Source organism: Spinacia oleracea, chromosome 1, assembly GCF_020520425.1.
Source record: "Spinacia oleracea cultivar Varoflay chromosome 1, BTI_SOV_V1, whole genome shotgun sequence".
NCBI classification, from domain to species: Eukaryota; Viridiplantae; Streptophyta; class Magnoliopsida; order Caryophyllales; family Amaranthaceae; genus Spinacia; species Spinacia oleracea.
Window position 1 is genome coordinate 85,887,752 of NC_079487.1, and position 4,729 is coordinate 85,892,480.

The window sequence follows — 4,729 nt, forward strand, 5'->3', positions numbered from 1 at the left end:
GATACGCTTCCGATTAAATTCCCGATTCCGGAATTCATTTCCGATACGAACAATATTTAATATTTCCGATTCCGGAATCAATTTCCGTTTTGAACAAATATTTAATATTTCCGTTTCCGGAATTATTTTCCGATTCCGATAATATTTCCGATTCTGACAATATTTCCGTTTCCGGCAATATTTCCGATTCCGGCAATATTTCCATTTCCGATAATATTTTCCGATACGTACCATGTTTCCGTTTCCGGCAACATCTACGACTTGGATAATATTTATATTTCCGATACGATCCATATTTCCGTTTCCGGCAATATCATCGTTTCCGGAGTATTCATTTCTTGCTTGTGACGATCTCAGCTCCCACTGAAACCAAGATCCGTCGATTCCGAATATCCATAGATAGAGTATTTAATGCCATTAAATACTTGATCCGTTTACGTACTATTTGTGTGACCCTACGGGTTCAGTCAAGAGTAAGCTGTGGATTAATATCATTAATTCCACTTGAACTGAAGCGGCCTCTAGCTAGGCATTCAGCTCACTTGATCTCACTGAATTATTAACTTGTTAATTAATACTGAACCGCACTTATTAGACTTAACATAGAATGCATACTTGGACCAAGGGCATTATTTCCTTCATTAGCATCCTTGGATTTCTTTGATTGACTTTCTGCAGGTGCTGTTTTATTGGAAAATAGTTCAACAGAGTTGCTTGACTAGGAACACTATACAAAAAATTCTAAGTTGATGATAATGGAAGGATTTAACTAGGAGAACCTTTGTCCTTGGGCTGTGAGAGAGCGTGGCTTTGTTAATTTGCGAGACAATAATAGTAGGGTAATAATAACCTGAGTATCAAATTCCTTATTGAGGTAGGGGAGTGATATAAAGTTATACAAAATATGGAGTATATTGTTTGCCCTGTAAAGTATATTCAATTTGTTTTCCCTATGAACTCATTGTGTTTATCTACTGAGGGAATGTTGTAATGAGTATTAATGGAGTGCTGCATCATGTCCTATTCCCGAGTTCTAAGCTTACTTTTTACGCATTGTAGGGGAAGATCTGAATCATGTGCTCCATATAGCTCCAAAGCTTGCTGAGAGAAGGCACGCAGGGTTTCCAGAAGTAATCAATATTTTACTTGTTTGGGTAATTAAAAACTCAAACGGATGCAACCTTGTTGTTGATATATGGAGCCTTGGGTGTAGTGTAATAGAGATGGCGACTGCAAAACCTCCAAGGAGTCAATATGAAGGGGTGAGTTTCTTGAGGTGTTAATTTATGATCGATGTTTCATCTCAGAACTGTGATCTTGTTCATACAACTCTCATTCTATTTTGAATGATGGGTTGGAGGATATAAAAACGTGTACTTTTCTACTTGAGACACAAGTTCTTGTGCACGGATCTTTCTTGCTGGACAACCAACCAACCAACCCCCTCCCCCCCTCCCAGTCCCCCCACACACTGAATTTATGAGTTAAATCATTCTTATTTTAGGTTTTTCTGAAGGTTGCAGCTCTCTTCAAAATTTGGAACAGCAAAGAACTTCCTACAGTCCCTGATCATCTCTCAGATGAAGGAAAGGACTTCATTCGGCGATGTTTGCAGCGAAACCCTCGAGATTGGCCTACTGATGTTCAGCTGTTGGGACATCCTTTTGTCAGAAATGCTGCTTCTGAAAGTTGCTTGCTAAATTTAGATCCTCTTGTGCCACACTATACACCTATTGACGCAGAAAGATACAAGGTACGGGAACTGGTAGTTGATGGAAGTATATCATATGACACATCTCGTTGCTACGCATTACATAAATGTAGTGGGTTGCATGAGAGTTTCCTTATCTCCTTTCTGGGTAATAAATATGCATTTTTCTTGGATGTCCAGTAGCTGTAAATATGCTCTGTGTGCCAAGGACAGGTTTGGATATATTTTACTTGCTCGAACTGGACAAGGGTTGGACTAATTTACTAAGTGATGTTTCTGAATGTTTAGCAAAAGAGTAAAAGGTAACATGAAGGTCTTAAATCTAACGGATTCCCTCCTTTTTCACGAATGTCAGTCTTGTACATTTGCCTTAAAACTGCTTGATTTCCAGCTATCTGTTTCTTGGTCCTTGAAGTTGTAATTGACTAATGTATTGGGATTGAAAGTCTTGTAAATTTTAGAAGACGACGGTTGTTTTAGGGAACTTTTTGCCAGGGAATATGCCCTTTACCAATTCTTCTGTTCAAACTTCATATGTAGCATTCATATTTTCACCGTGTCAACTTGGTTAAATGAGTGAGAATATCTATGTAGATGTCTGGGAAATTAGAAGGGTCTCTCTTTTCCTCTTTCTCTCTCAACATCTTGCGTCTTTTTTGTTTGGGTGGGCGGGGGTGCTTTTACAGGATTAGTTGAGAGAGGACCTGAGGAAAGTACAAATCATACTCTATATGATTATTTAGCCGAGGTTATGATTTGTGTTCGGGAAGATTTTCTGTAGTTGTTAATTTGTTACATGCAGCTGATCTCATTAAACTTCTAATTGTGGTTAAATATTTGGTTTTTACAGGGCATGGGTGATATAAAAGCAATATCAAGCTTGGATTTGGAAGGAGTAGTTGTGTAGTTGTCCAGGGGTTTTAAGAATGGATCAGGATCCAGGTTCCTTTCTCTCTTCATATGCTCTGCCTTGTGCTGATTAGATGATTAAAAAAACTAAAATCCGAACTCTAATTTGGAATAACCTTGGCGTATTTGATTTTTTTTTTCCGCTATGAATACGTCCTTTTTGTCGTCCTCATGCTGAAAATCTACCAAATGTTCTGACACCTATCCATCTATTTATCTTTACCAGTTTGCTTGGGTCCTGTCAAATTTGCATACCAAGTAGTTGGGGATGATTTAATGCAAGCACACAATAAGAACACTTAAAGATCATGTTGGCATGGATTTTCGAAATCATATCCTGTGCACACTACATCCATCTTCTTTGGAATAAGGGACCCTAATATTCAAACTCAAGATGTCTTGATTTTCATGGGTCTGCTACCATTTAATAGAACCAGTTTAACAAAAAGTTGTGTGAGAGGTCCAGTAAAAGGTTTTATCTCTAATATATCATTTATGACATTTTAAAGATAATGTAGTAAACTCATTTTGTAGAAAACTTGCTAGATTCATTCAATAGTAAAGTACCTGACAAGCCCTTGCTTCAGCCTTGACCCTTTTCTCTTTCCTCTTTCTTTTCTTATTGAGATTACTCACATCCGCCATCTCCCATGGCAATTTTTTTGACCACACAATTCACGAATGAAGGGAGGCTGAATCTATTAGATTAAGAAATTAGGGTTTAATTCAAATATTGCAAAGATTCTACGGCTCTTAATGGTAAGCTCTTCAAATCCGAATAAACTGTTACCACTTTCAATTGCTTTAGGCTTTTAGCGGATTTACCATTTTTTTCTTCAATATATTTGTTTAATTTGGTTTTGACTAAAGTGTTAATCTGAATTATGGCTTGTCTTCCTCTCGAGGTCTCTCTTGCTCTCTCCTCTTTTTGTTCTTTGTGAGTTGTAGTTTTTTTTCTCAATTAAGGAAGTTTGTTGATGTTTTAAGGTTATGTTGTGTTATGTAATCTGACTATGGATTTGTTGAGCTTGAATTTGATCTGGATTGCATTTTCTAGGGTTTCTACTTCAAGATCTTTTGATTGGTTGATGCGGCGGTGAAAGCAACGGAGCTTCAAGCTCAGTCTATTAAGGATAAATTACGCGAAGAAACGCTCGCTCTCCCCAAACCAAGGTTTCTCTCCTGACTCTCTCCCTTCTCCTCTGTTGATTAGGTTTTTTCGTTAGGCTTTATGATATCAATTTTAAAGCTAGGGTTTTGTTTGATTGGATATTTGAGTTGGCATAGGCGAACATTTTCGATTTTTATAATGTAGATGTGTGTAATTGGCGATGTAAGCACTCTAATTGGCGGAATTAGACAATTATCCATTGAAGAATTATGTTGTTGAAATATGCAGATATTGATTGACGCATCTCTTAAGCAGCAGTAAATGCTACATGCAGGTGAAGGCAATTCATGTTCCTTCTCATACAACCGTGAAATCGATGTCTTCAGTACCTGACTCCAATTACCAGTGAGTCAATACTTTGATTGTCTAATGGTTTCTAAGTGAGTCAGTATATTGTTGGATGACAATTTGAGTTACCAGAAGTCAACCTAAGGAACCGTACATTAATGACCGTTCTTTAGTTTTGACTTCTTTATTTAATCTCTTCTCTCAAGTTGGTCTAATTTCGACCTTCAAGTTTTAACTTCCTTTTAATCTTACCTCTTATCATTAAAGCAAGCATATGATGAGTTTATCGGATTCCCCTTCAAGACTTCATGGGTGATGTAAACTCCGACTATCTGATGTGCCAAACTTTTTTAATACTTTAAAATGTTTCTTATCTATTTTTGTAATTTCACTTTAGTTTTTCCAGTCCTATTCAGGTCTTTATACACCTGTACCATCTTTATCGTCTTATGAATTTACTCTTGGCTTCCATGTATGAAGCTTGGCAAGGAGCATTGGTATTTTGGGGTTATAGAGCGGTAAGAAGGGTGGTAGTTTAAGTGAAAATAGATGGTTCTTTTGATTGTATACTGGTGGGTTTCGTGTTGATTTAGAATTGCTTATTGTTGGGAACAATTTCTGTGGACTAAGCTATTTTACCATTGACGACA

General features: G+C 37.2%; 1 non-coding gene across 1 annotated transcript; it reads left to right on the forward strand.

Moving 5' to 3' along the window:
• The first annotated feature begins 4,347 nt into the window (after positions 1–4,347).
• Positions 4,348–4,419, forward strand: LOC130466664 (small nucleolar RNA snoR60). Its single transcript, XR_008926835.1, has one exon. It is a non-coding gene; the product is annotated as a small nucleolar RNA snoR60 (small nucleolar RNA).
• The last annotated feature ends 310 nt before the right edge of the window (positions 4,420–4,729 follow it).